General features: G+C 37.0%; 1 pseudogene; it reads left to right on the top strand.

The window, feature by feature from the left end:
• Positions 1–14,909, top strand: part of LOC132098247 (calcineurin-binding protein cabin-1-like) — a 112,068-nt pseudogene that overhangs the window by 31,014 nt on the left and 66,145 nt on the right.

The raw sequence follows: 14,909 nt of genomic DNA, 5'->3' as shown, positions 1-14,909 counted from the left end.
ATGCAATTCACATGTTCAAGACCCAGAATGGTAGTAAGGACATCAATAAAAGAGTCCATGTGACATCAGAGTTTTAACTCTAACTTTATGAAGCAATTTATGAACACAAAATCTGGGTGTTATATTAGACAGCAACTTGTCTTTTGAAAATCATATTTCCCATGTTACAAAAACTGCATTCTTCCATCTTTGAAACATTGCCAAGCTATGAAACATGTTACCTGTTTCTGATGCAGAAAAGCTAGTTCATGCATTTATGACCTCTAGACTGGACTATTGTAATGCACTTCTAGGTGGTTGTCCTGCATCTTCAATAAACAAGCTACAGGTAGTCCAAAATGCAGTCTCTGCACTGGCTACCTATTAAGTTCCGTATCAGTTACAAATTATCATTACTTACCTATAAGGCACTAAATGGTTTAGCTGCTGCGTACCTAACTAGCCTTCTACCACGTTACAATCCATCACGCTCCCTAAGGTCACAAAACGCAGGACTTTTGGTAGTTCCTAGGATAGCAAAGTCCACTAAAGGAGGTAGAGCTTTCTCACATTTGGCTCCCAAACTCTGTAATAGCCTTCCTGATAATGTTCGGGGTTCAGACACACTCTCTCTGTTTAAATCTAGATTAAAAACACATCTCTTTCACCAAGCATTCGAATAATGTTACTCTTAAATTGTGAGTGTAGTTGCATCTGATCAAATGTGCATTCTTATTCTTAATAAGATTAATAAATTAATTTTACTTTGTTGGATCAGCAGCTATGCTAATGATGTCTTTATTTGTTTCTATGTTTTGCCACGGGATGTAACTAGGATTTACACAAGCTCCAGTCTGGATCCAGAACACCTGAGAAGAGATGATGCTGACCCCTCAGATGATGCTAACCCTGAATCAACAAACAGAACTAACAAATATTGCTACAAGTGTGACTGCATCATATAATAATTATTAATTATTAATAATATTAATAATGTTCATCGTCTGGCTGACTACGTCTTGTATTCATTTTTCTAAAAATCCTGTCATACGTGCACAAACTGACAATCACCACTTATAAGCTACTACTAAATATTGTAGAAACATAATTTTCTGTAAAGTTGCTTTGTAACGATTTGTATTGTAAAAAGCGCTATACAAATAAACCTGAATTGAATTGAATTGAACATTTACATAAACAACTGTTGAAAGGTTTGGGGTAAGATTGTTGTAATATTTTTTATGAAGTCTGCACACCAACCCAGCGTTTATTTGATCAAATGTACAATAGAAACTATAGCAATATGACATTTTGTTACAAATGTATAATAACTCTGTTATGTTTGAATATATTTTAAAATGTAATTTATTTCTGTGATCAACGCAGAATTTTCAGCATAATAACTGCAGTCTTCAGTGTCACATTATCCTTCAGAAATCCCTCTAATATTGATGATTTGCTGCTCAAGAATCATCTGTTATTATCAATGTTGAATATTTGTGTAAATATGATTATTTTATTTCTGGATTCTTTAAAGAGTATAAAGTAAAAAAAAAAGAGTGGTAACACTTTATTTTATGGTGTCCTTGTTAAACATTACATGTCTATTTTAATAACAATAAAATATGCATAATTACATGCAATTAACCCTAAAACTAATCCTAACCATATAGAAAGTACATGTAGTTAATTAATATTACTCAGTTCTTAAATGTATAATTATACTTTAACAAGAACACCTTAAAATATAGTGTAACCAAAACAGCATCTTACTGACCCCATTTTGCTTTAAAAACAGTCATTCTGCTGTCTAGTCAAGTCACCTTTATTTATACAGCGCTTTAAACCAAAAAAGATTGCGTCAAAGCAACTGAACAACATTAATTAGGAAAACAGTGTGTCAATAATGCAAAATGACAGTTAAAGGCAGTTCATCATTGAATTCAGTGATGTCATCATCTCAGTTCTGTTTAAATAGTATCTGCGCAATCATTTGCAATCAAGTCAACGATATCGCTGTAAATGAAGTGACCCCAACTAAGCAAGCCAGAGGCAACAGCAGCAAGGAACCAGAACTCCATCGGTGACAGAATAGAGAAAAAACCTTGGGAGAAACCAGGCTCAGTTGGGGGGCCATTTCTCCTCTGACCAGACGAGACCAGCAGTTCAATTCCAGGCTGCAGCAAAGTCAGATTGTGCAGAAGAATCATCTGTGGTCTTGTGCGGGAAGTGTTCCCGGTTCCGGTTTACCTAATTAATGCAGCCTAAAAATCCTTTAATGGATTTGGTTTAGAAAAATATTTAAACTGCAAGAGTGTGTCTGCCTCCCGAACAATGTTAGATAGGTTATTCCAGAGTTTAGGCACCAAATAGGAAAAGGATCTGCCGCCCGCAGTTGATTTTGATATTCTAGGTATTATCAAATTGCCTGAGTTTTGAGAACGCAGCGGACGTGGAAGATTGTAATGTAACGAGTTCATTCAAATACTGAGGTGCTAAACCATTCAGGGCTTTATAAGTAATAAGCAATATTTTAAAAACTATACGATGTTTAATAGGGAGTCGATGCAGTCGGAACAGAACAGGGCTAATATGGTCACACTTCCTGGTTCTAGTAAGATCTCTAGCTGCTGCATTTTGGACTACCTTGAGCTTATTTTAACAAGCTTGCAGAACAACCACCCAATAAAGCATTACAATAATCTAACCTTGAGGTCATAAATGCATGGATTAACATTTGTGCATTTGACATTGAGAGCATAGTTCGTAATTTAGATATATTTGTGAGATGGAAAAATGCAGTTTTACAAATGCTAGAAATTTGGCTTTCTAAGATAAGATTGCTATCAAATAGCCACACCTAGGTTCCTAACTGATGACGAAGAATTGACAGAGCAGCCATTAAGTCTTAGACAGCGCTCTAGGTTATTACATGCAGAGTTTTTATGTCCTATAATTAACACCTCTGTTTTTTCAGAATTTAGCAGTAAGAAATTACTCGTCATCCAGTTTTTTATATCGACTATGCATTCTGTTAGTTTTTCAAATTTGTATGTTTCGCCGGGCCGTGAAGAAATATAGAGCTGAGTATCATCAGCATAACATATTCCTGATGATATCTCCCAAGGGTAACATTTAAAGTGTGAAGAATAAAGGCCCTAGTACTGAGCCTTGAGGTACTCCGTATTGCACTTGTGATCGATATGATACGTCTTCCTTCACTGCTATGAATTGATGGCGGTCATATAAGTACGATTTAAACCATGCTAATGCACTTCCATTAATGCCAACAAAGTGTTCTAGTCTATGCAAAAGAATGTTGTGGTCAATAGTGTCGAACGCAGCACTAAGATCCAATAGCACTAATAGAGAGATACAACCATGATGACAAGAGCAGCTCATTTGTAACTCTAAGGAGAGCAGTCTCAGTACTATGATATGGTCTAAATCCTGACTGGAAATCCTCACAGATACCATCTTTCTCTAAGAAGGAATATAACTGTGAGGATACTACCTTTTCTAGTATCTTGGACAGAAAAGGGAGATTCGAGCTATAATTAACTAGTTCTTTGGGGTCAAGTTGTGGTTTTTAATGGTCTAATGGTTTATGTTTCTATTTTCAGGTGCGTGTTTTGCGGGAGAGGCTCTCAGGACATGAAAAACTATCATATAAAGAGGATCTGGAGATGGCACTAGAGCAGTGTTTCTTCTGCCTGTATGCCTACCCGAGCAAGAAGAGCAAAGCACGATACCTGGAGGAGCATTCTACCCCACAGGTAACACACTCACAGTGACATGATATGAGTTTACAGTTAACTTTCTGAATGTCACTGATGTGCACAATTCATCAGTGTAAGCAAGATAAGAAATTACTTTCATCAAAATAATAGCTTACTCATTGTTCAAAAAAAAAAGACAAGGCCATGCAGACAAAGTAAAATCATATTCATCACAAAATGAAGTTAAGTCAATGGTTTTCACTTCAGAGTCATGTTAGGGAATTACCCATGTCTCCTGTGTACTCATTTTAAATTAAATTAAAATTTATGCATTTAGCAGACGCTTTTATCCAAAGCAACTTACAGTGCATTCAGGCTATCAATTTTTACCTATCATGTGTCCCAGGGGAATCGAACCCCCAACCTTGCACTTGATAACGCAATGCTCTACCAATTGAGCTACAGGAACACCAATTTTATGTCTTGAATATCTAAGAAGCTTTGTAAAGAGAGAAGGAGAACTGTCCCTGTGCTAATGAAAGTAGGTGGATGTTGGGTAGGATGAGTTGGATTCACCAATAATTCACTGATTGATTATCTTTGGGCAGCAGGAGTCTCATTGATCATTTAGCCACCCACACACCCATCATGCAGGATTGCTCTGTACACAGGAAATGCTGTAAACACCACCAAAGTACAATACCGCGGTGTTCTGCACCTATTCCTGTGTCTCTGGAGGAAACAGATTGCGTTGTGTAGATGCTGCTTGTGTTTTTGTAGGCATCTAGCAAACATTGAATTGTGCTTAGTCTTTGCAGCTGCAAGGTACTGCACCACTGGTGTAAAAGAGAAAAACAAACCAAAAAAAAGTTTGTGCGGATTTTGGGGTTTTTAAGGAGGACACAATGTATGGCCAAGTATGGTGTCCCATACTTGGAATTTGTGCTCTGCATTTAACCCATCCAAGTGCACACACACAGCAGTGAGTAGTGAAAAAACATGCATTTAGTGTACAGTATAACCCACAAAGGACATTTGTCATTTTAAAAGGCAGCACAGTTACAGATGTTTTCAGCCTATTTTTCAGAATCAGTATCAGGACAAATTACTTGATCCTGGCTTTCTGAACTCATTCTGAATTCCAGCCACTATCTTTTCTCTGAATGAATTTTATCTGATTCTGCATTGTTAGTGTTACACATCATAAATAATCAGCACAATTTTTCGGCCCTGTTATAGGCTTTTGGCTCATTTCTCCACAAAAACATTGTCATAATGCCAGCGTGGAAATTGCTTTTCGTTTGAATGGATAAGTGATAATTCTGTCTTTTGTCACTCGTCAGTATTGTCAAATAGTTCAGGTAATGAAAAAAATCCCAGTGCGCAGGATATTGCTACATGTCTGCCGTTGTTCATATTACTGTTACTCCTGAGGGGGACAAAAGAGTCTGTCCTGATTTACAGATTGACAGAAATCCCCAGTTAAAACTCTCCACTCGTGTGTGTACAGCAAAATCTCCTTGAAATTAATATATGAAAATATATTGAAATATATATGAAAAAAAAAAAAAAAAAAAAAATATATATATATATATATATAAAATATGTATATTTTTGGTTGGTTGTAAATATTTATAATTAGTAAAATCTCAATTTACAGGCAGGAAGGTTAATTTACTGGCAAAAAGTGAATGTTGAACCAATGTTGTTATTCTTGACTAAAATTTTAAATAAATAATAAAACTATTAAAAATAATATTTATATATTATAAATAAAATGTAAATATTAGATGAAAATGTTCATCTTAAAAAAAGCTTAAATGAAAATGGCAAATATTGCAATTGAAGTTAACTAAATAAAAAAATGAAATAATAAAATAACAAAAACTGAAATAAAAATTAAAGCTAAATAGAAACACTAATAATGATAAAAGCACATAGCAATATGACTTCCAACTAAAACTTAAATTTAAACTGGATGTATTAAAATAAGTGCTAATTCAAAATACGAATAGATACTATAATAATATATTAATAATCCTAAAATAAAACAGTTTTGGACCCTCATTTCATAGTACTGATACATGTCTCCATCTCTCTTTCTCTCTTCCAGTCTCTAGGTGGAGCTTCATTGGGATGATGCCGTCTTTATGTTTGAGTACTTTAAACCCAAGACCTTGTCAGAGTTTGACAGCTATAAGACCAGCACTGTCTCTGCTGACCTTGCCAACCTGCTTAAAACACTTTCTGGAATAATCCCGCGCAACGACGGCCCCACAATCTCTGTAGATGATTATGCTTATATCGAAGGAGCTGCTCTCAAGGTATGAGCTCATCGACTTTCATGCATTCACATATAGATTTTTTTTAATCTCTTCATCTGTCACTTAAAGTATTTCTCTTTCTCCAAGGTGCCAGCACTTCCATTGACTCCATCGCTTCCAGACAGCTCAAACAGTGGAAACACGAATTTCTCCTGACTTGATAAAACAGGTATTTCTATTTGTATAGATGAAGAGTGAGAGAGACATGTAATTGTGTACAAAACAATGTATGAGTGCGTGTTAAAAAACTAGAAATACAGATTTGTGTCAGTTACTGTTTGTTTGTGTTTAAAGATGGACGAGCGCCAGGACTCGATGTTGGAGACAGCGTCGTAGTGCTTTCAGAGTGCCTCTCGCTGTGACGGAGATGAGGAGGAGTGGCTCATTCAGTATATGTTAGGAAAGATTGCAGAGAAGCGCAAACTGCCGCCCAAATACTACCTGCATCTGTACAAAAAGGTGATGAGCTGGGTTACAGTTGGCCGGGTGGATAGTCTGATTGGCTATTGAGAATGAATGACATCTGTCACCAGGGTTGTTTTTTTTGGTTTGTTTCGCTTCAAGTTAATTCAGGTCACTTTTATGTCTATCGCATTGTATAAAATACAGTTTGTGTCAAAGCAGCTTCGCGGAAATAAACAGGACAATAGCAGAATCAATTATGGAAACGCAACTATGAAGATAAATTGGATTCTGCTGTAAAGCAGCTCTTTAAGAAAATAGTGTCAATATTGTAAGTCAATATAATTTAGTCAGTTTGGGTCAAAGCAAACCAAAAGGTAGCACATGTGAGGGGGTGTTTACGTTAGTTTTCATGTAAACACGGTTTTTGTTTTGGCTGTTCATTTACATGACAGCAGTGTTTGAGGGCCTCATAATGCAAGCTTTTGAACACACTTTCAAAATGTAAGTTTTTTAAATTGATACCGTTATCGTCTCTATGTTAACTACAAAAAGATACGCAGATACGCATTACATATTCAGTTTTTAGGAATGCGCTAGTGTTTTTACAAAGTGACATCGCCAACTAGTGGCTTGCTAAACATAATACAGCTTTTTAGCTGTTTTAGCAGATTCTGTAAATTGGAAACATTTTGACACCATTGTCATGTGTATACAAACTTTTCAAAAATGCTGCAGAATAAGCTTTTCCATTTTTAGCACATTGTTGCATAAATGTGACACTGGACCACAAAATCAGTCCAGTTGCTGGGGTATATTTTTAGCAATAGCCAAACTAACATTGTATGGGTCAAATTATAGATTTTTTCTTTTATGCCAAAAATCATTAGGATATTAAGTAAAGAGCATGTTCCATTAACATATTTTGTAAATTTCCTATTGTAAATATATCCAAACGTAATTTCTGATTAGTAATATGCATTGCTAATAATTCATTTGGACAGCTTCAAAAGCGATTTTCTTTTTCCCTCAGATTTCAAAATAGTTTTATCTTTGTCAAATATTGTCAGATCCTAACAAACCATACATCAATGGAAAGCTTTTTATTCAGCTCTATTAGTTCAGATCTATAAATCTCAATTTTGAAAAAATTGACACTTAAGACTGGCCTTGTGGTCCAGGGTCACAAATGTACCTGGAGTAAATCTAACGTCTCTTTGGTCAGAGTGCATCTATTTATGTTTTGGGATTTTACTCAAAGCGTCATCCATCAAGATTGACAACTTAACTCCATGGGTTCCATTGTGGCTTTATCTGTAACTGTTGTTGAAACACACAAACACACACTTATATGAATGTAAATAAGCCTTAATTCCTGCTCCACCTCATTAAATATATAAAGAGATATATAATGCATTTCCCATTAACTCCGATGCTGCTTGGTTTGTTGGTCTGTTGGATCAGATTGATTTCTCACCACAACCGAGCCGCTCCACAGTTCTTTGTCAGTTGGGCTGAGAGAGACCAACTTATTCAGGCAATCTCAGTTTTATTGTTTTGGTGTGCATCCACGAATATTGTATATAGTGTTTTTTTGCCTAAATGAATGAAAAAAAATAAAGAAAAAACTTGCCAGGTTCCTGAACAAATGCTCTAAACCTGACAGGTGTGAAAACACGTTAAAAGTTCAGTGATACAGTTTGAAAATGATCAAGACACTCCAACGTAAGTCTACTTTAAGTCACTTGATTGCAAACTCACCTTCAGGTCTGACTCTGTTTTGGAATTAAATGCCCACTTTTTTAGTTAGTTACTGGTGGAGAAAAATGTATGAAGGCTGTTGCTGGGGTTTTCTGTGTGAAAGTGGCTGCAGACTGGCCAACAGTCAGACATGCATCTCATTACAGCCCTTTTGTCATTACTACCTGCATGAGGAAGCAGCCAGATACCCACGCAAAATCCACTACCACAACCCCCCTGACCTCGCAATGGAGGCCTTAGAGGTATGTATTGAAAAAGAGCTCATTTGTTGCGAATCAGCTCAAAGGGGAAATATGATTAATCAATCATAACTAGTTATGTGTAATTATAAATATTTAGATCCGCTGTAAGTTTTTACTTGACCTCTCAGTGTCAACTGTCTGTCAATTCTAAGAACCTTAATTTCCTGGTTGAGGAAAATAACTTTCTTACTGTACAATACTACTCAGAGCATGTAGCAAAAATCTGCATGATTAGGGACTTCAGTTATGAGCAAACAATGAACAACCTCAAGTGTGATACAAATAAGACTTTATTAACTACATAAACACTTAAACTAGTCTAACACACACACACACATGCATAAAGTTGGCATAGGAAAAAGGTTAAAGCTTACGCAGTAAAAAGAAAAGAAATAAAGACATGAAGCTATGGTACAATTTGATATTCAGCAGATCTACAGCCTGAAGGAAACATCAGTTTCTTAGTTCAAACACACCTTTGTAAAAGGTGCATATGATACTTAATGTATAAATTAATGAGACTAAGTTTGATACTTGCACGTCTCGCCTGTTTGAAAAAGAGTCCTGATGCACTTTGGGGCACCAGTTGGTCTCTGCTTAAGTGAGTTGATGAGACCAGTTCGAATCAGAGGATCTTGATGAATGAATAGTCAAGGCCGAAGCCTGGCACAAGCTTAGCATGGTTTTGAGAGCTCTTAGCTCAACATCTTCTCCTGGAATTCCTGAATCTAAAGAACCGCCCTGATCTGGTGATCAGTGATCTATATAGGGGGATGATGTCACACCCTCAGGATTTGAGTGAGCCAATGAGGAATGGTACCTTTTGAGGGGAAGTTTTACACTCTTTGTTCCTAGTATGGTGTCTTGCATATGAAATTAGATAGGGGGGTTCAAGAGAAGAATCTTTAAGAGTCTTATAAAACTAATGTGTTGCATAGGCATCAACATATAATATACAGTCTCATTTAGATCATGAAAATACGAACTCATAGATACCAAACAACATATCGATGAGGTTAATATATTAACTAGTGATCCATCATGAGCATGTATAAAACATATACAAAACATAATATACAAGAACAGTAAAAGCATACACAATTCCCTAAAATATATGTGAATTAATTCAAAGAAAGGTTTTTATATGAATTAATTAGAGAAGAGTCCCTTTTTATGTGCATTATGTATCTTGAGTTAAGAGTTGCTTAGCCACATTCCTGGGGCCTCGGAAACCTAGTGTTATCCGATAGTGGGCCTTTGGTTGCTAGGGAACCAGAGGCCTGTTCAGTCCATTTTGAGGTGATAGCTTCCTTTTGGGGGAAGGGTCCATAGACCGTTTGGTTAGATGAGGAGGCGTTAGATATTATTTGTTAAATGTAACAAATAGTTGTGTGTCTGATTGGTCCAAATGCTACAAATTGCTAGAAGGTTCAAAAGAACAGCGTTTATTTAAAATAGAAATTTATAACAACGTAAAAATCTTTTTGTGATCAGTTTAATACATACTTGCTGAGTAAAAGTTTTCATAAAAACAAAACAACTTTTGTCCCAAACTTTTAATGCGTAGTGTACTGCAAGTACAGTCGTGGCTAAAAGTTTTGAGAATTACATAAATATTAGTTTTCAAAAAGTTTGCTGCGAAACTGCTTTTAGATCTTTATTTCAGTTGTTTATGTGATGTACTGAAATATAATTACAAGCACTTCATAAGTTTCAAAAGCTTTTATCGACAATTACATGACATTTATGCAAAGAGTCAGTATTTGCAGTGTTGGCCCTTCTTTTTCAGGACCTCTGCAATTCGACTGGGCATGCTCTCAATCAACTTCTGGGCCAAATCCTGACTGATAGCAACCCATTCTTTCATAATCACTTCTTGGAGTTTGTCAGAATTAGTGGGTTTTTGTTTGTCCACCCGCCTCTTGAGGATTGACCACAAGTTCTCAATGGGATTAAGATCTGGGGAGTTTCCAGGCCATGGACCCAAAATTTCAACATTCTGGTCCCCGAGCCACTTAGTTATCACTTTTGCCTTATGGCACGGTGCTCCATCGTGCTGGAAAATGCATTGTTCTTCACCAAACTTTTGTTGGATTGTTGGAAGAAGTTGCTGTTGGAGGGTGTTTTGGTACCATTCTTTATTCATGGCTGTGTTTTTGGGCAGAATTGTGAGTGAGCCCACTCCCTTGGATGAGAAGCAACCCCACACATGAATGGTGTCAGGATGCTTTACTGTTGGCATGACACAGGACTTATGGTAGCGCTCACCTTTTCTTCTCCGGACAAGCCTTTTTCCAGATGCCCCAAACATTCGGAAAGGGACTTCATCGGAGAATATGACTTTGCCCCAGTCCTCAGCAGTCCATTCACTATACTTTCTGCAGAAGATCAATCTGTCCCTGATGTTTTTTTTGGAGAGAAGTGGCTTCTTTGCTGCCCTTCTTGACACCAGGGCATCTTCCAAAAGTCTTCGCCTCACTGTGCGTGCAGATGCGCTCACACCTGCCTGCTGCCATTCCTGAGCAAGCTCTGCACTGGTGGCACTCCGATCCCGCAGCTTAATCCTCTTTAGGAGACGATCCTGGCGCTTGCTGGACTTTCTTGGATGCCCTGAAGCCTTCTTTACAAGAATTGAACCTCTTTCCTTGAAGTTCTTGATGATCCTATAAATTGTTGATTTAGGTGCAATCTTAGTAGCCACAATATCCTTGTCTGTGAAGCCATTTTTATGCAATGCAAGGATGGCTGCACGCGTTTCTTTGCAGGTCACCATGGTTAACAATGGAAGAACAATGGTTTCAAGCATCACCCTCCTTTTAACATGTCAAGTCTGCCATTCTAACCCAATCAGCCTGACATAATGATCTCCAGCATTGTGCTCGTCAACATTCTCACCTGAGTTAACAAGACGATTACTGAAATGATCTCAACAGGTCCTTTAATGACAGCAATGAAATGCAGTGGAAATGTTTTTTGGGATTAAGTTAATTTTCATGGCAAAGAAGGACTATGCAATTCATCTGATCACTCTTCATAACATTCTGGAGTATATGCAAATTGCTATTATTAAAACTTAAGCAGCAACTTTTCCAATTTCCAATATTTATGTAATTCTCAAAACTTTTGGCCATGACTGTACTCCTATACTATGACAAAATGTCAGTTAAACACAAGTTGGGTTTGAATTCTTCCTGAAATGTATCTCTTGCAGCGGCTGAGCGCCACCATTCTGAAGTTGCTGGAGAATGAGGAAGATGATGATGGTGAACAATCAGAGCAGAAGATGAAGCTACTAGAACATGAGCTGTTCTTCAACATACTCGCTGAAGCTGCTGTCGGACCCTTTGCACGCAGAAAGGAAAAGACTAAGAATAATTTAATAATTTTTGCTGTGTAATTTTAAATCAAGTTATAACATTTTTATTTAGTATCTTGTTTTTTTTTACAAAAGTAATTTGTAATTGTCAGCTTAGAAAGTTGATGGTTTCTAGTTATTTTGACTTTTTTTAGTATGGTAAGTCGACTTTTTTGTTTTATTTCAACATAGTATTAGACAGCTGGCTAAGTAGAAATGATGGAATGCTAAGCATGAATGACAGTTTAGTAATCTGATTTAATATTTTGTTGTTTCAGTTTAGTAAATCATCTGTTTTTATGTTGTCAATTTAGCAAGTCAAAATAGTGACTTTTGTTATTCATTTACTTTGGCAAGGGTTGTAATAACAAAAAAAGATGTCCACTTCATATTTGAATGTAATATTTCATTATTTTCATTATTCAACACACAACACGGATTTCCACTTGAGTAAAACAACCCTATATCGATCAATTTGTGACATGTTTATTGAATATTGATTATACATAGTGCCAGTACATTTAGATTGCTGTAAATATCAGATGCTTTTATTCAACGTGACTTTTTCAAAAACAACAATTTATACCATTTTAAATCTGTTTTTTATAATACCAAACAAACTCAATTTGGTCTCTAATGTTTAAAATGTCATAGTGCTCTTTGTCAGCTTTTAGCATTTCTATACTGTGGTAACATCTAGCAGTTCTCAGGTTTAACCATGTTTTTGAGAAAACGAATTATTCCAAAATAATATGAAAATTATTTCTTATCTCATTTCAGATTCACATAGTTTGAATATTTGAGTTTGAGATGTTTTTTTGTAGTAGTAGTAGTTTGAAATGGGGCATCGCATAGGACACTTGATTAAATATTTCTTGTGGCCTGTTTTGATGAAATGGAGTCAGTATTTTTGAAACTGTGTCAGATGGTGGCGTTGACCTAGTTGCTGAAGCACATTTCAGCTTGGTGTGCTCATTTTCTGAAACCCAGTTCTTAGATTTAGTCACTTCAGTCTTTAGGTGGATTGTCAGGGGCTAAACTGCTCAGCTCTTTTTGTGTTCATCAACGCTAAATAGCATGTGGCGTGCATGGCTGTGAATGTACAGTCGTGGCCAAAAGTTTTGAGAATTACATAAATATTGGAAATTGGAAAAGTTGCTGCTTAAGTTTTTATAATATCAATTTGCATATACTCCAGAATGTTATGAAGAGTGATCAGATGAATTGCATAGTGCTTCTGTGCCATGAAAATTAACTCAATCCCAAAAAAACCTTTCCTCTGCATTTTATTGCTGTCATTAAAGGACCTGCTGAGATCATTTCAGTAATCGTCTTGTTAACTCAGGTGAGAATGTTGACGAGCACAATGCTGGAGATCATTATGTCAGGCTGATTGGGTTAGAATGGCAGACTTGACATGTTAAAAGGAGGGTGATGCTTAAATCATTGTTCTTCCATTGTTAACCATGGTGACCTGCAAAGAAACGCGTGCAGCCATCGTTGCGTTGCATAAAAATGGCTTCACAGACAAGGATATTGTGGCTACTAAGATTGCACCTAAATCAACAATTTATAGGATCATCAAGAACTTCAAGGAAAGAGGTTCAATTCTTGTAAAGAAGGCTTCAGGGCATCCAAGAAAGTCCAGCAAGCGCCAGGATCGTCTCCTAAAGAGGATTAAGCTGCGGGATCGGAGTGCCACCAGTGCAGAGCTTGCTCAGGAATGGCAGCAGGCAGGTGTGAGCGCATCTGCACGCACAGTGAGGCCAAGACTTTTGGAAGATGGCCTGGTGTCAAGAAGGGCAGCAAAGAAGCCACTTCTCTCCAAAAAAAACATCAGGGACAGATTGATATTCTGCAGAAAGTATAGTGAATGGACTGCTGAGGACTGGGGCAAAGCCATATTCTCTGATGAAGCCCCTTTCCGATTGTTTGGGGCATCTGGAAAAAGGCTTGTCCGGTGAAGAAAAGGTGAGCGCTACCATCAGTCCTGTGTCATGCCAACAGTAAAGCATCCTGACACCATTCATGTGTGGGGTTGCTTCTCATCCAAGGGAGTGGGCTCACTCACAATTCTGCCCAAAAACACAGCCATGAATAAAGAATGGTACCAAAACACCCTGCAACAGCAACTTCTTCCAACAATCCAACAACAGTTTGGTGAAGAACAATGCATTTTCCAGCACGATGGAGCACAGTGCCATAAGGCAAAAGTGATAACTAAGTGGCTCGGGGACCAGAATGTTGAAATTTTGGGTCCATGGCCTGGAAACTCCCCAGATCTTAATCCCATTGAGAACTTGTGGTCAATCCTCAAGAGGCGGGTGGACAAACAAAAACCCACTAATTCTGACAAACTCCAAGAAGTGATTATGAAAGAATGGGTTGCTATCAGTCAGGATTTGGCCCAGAAGTTGATTGAGAGCATGCCCAGTCGAATTGCAGAGGTCCTGAAAAAGAAGGGCCAACACTGCAAATACTGACTCTTTGCATAAATGTCATGTAATTGTCGATAAAAGCCTTTGAAACGTATGAAGTGCTTGTTATTATATTTCAGTACATCACAGAAACAACTGAAACAAAGATCTAAAAGCAGTTTAGCAGCAACCTTTTTGAAAACTAATATTTATGTAATTGTCAAAATTTTTGGCCACGACTGTACAATGTTTTTGAGATGTAGCCTACGTATGATGTAGCTATATAAATCAAATATGTGCGTAGGTAAAGATTCAAATCAATTCAATTCAATTCAAGTTTATTTGTATAGCGCTTTTTACAATACAAATCGTTACAAAGCAACTTTACAGAAAATTATGTTTCTACAATATTTAGTAGTAGCTAGTAGTTTGTGCACGTTTGACAGGATTTTAGAAAAATAAAAATAATAATACAAGACGTAGTCAGCTAGATGATGAACTATCAATATTATTAATTAATAGTAATTATATGATGCAGTCACACATGTAGCAATATTTGTTAGTTCTGTTTGTTGATTCAAGGTTAGCGTCATCTGGGGTCCTCTGAGGGTCAGCATCATCTCTTCTCAGGTGTTCTGGATCCAGACTGGAGCTTGTGTAAATCCTAGTTACATCCCGTGGCAAAACATAGAAACAAAATAGAGACATCA

The sequence above is a fragment of the Carassius carassius genome, chromosome 21, assembly GCF_963082965.1.
Source record: "Carassius carassius chromosome 21, fCarCar2.1, whole genome shotgun sequence".
NCBI classification, from domain to species: Eukaryota; Metazoa; Chordata; class Actinopteri; order Cypriniformes; family Cyprinidae; genus Carassius; species Carassius carassius.
The sequence above is the reverse complement of the archived record's forward strand: the minus strand, read 5'-3'. Positions and strand labels throughout refer to the sequence as shown.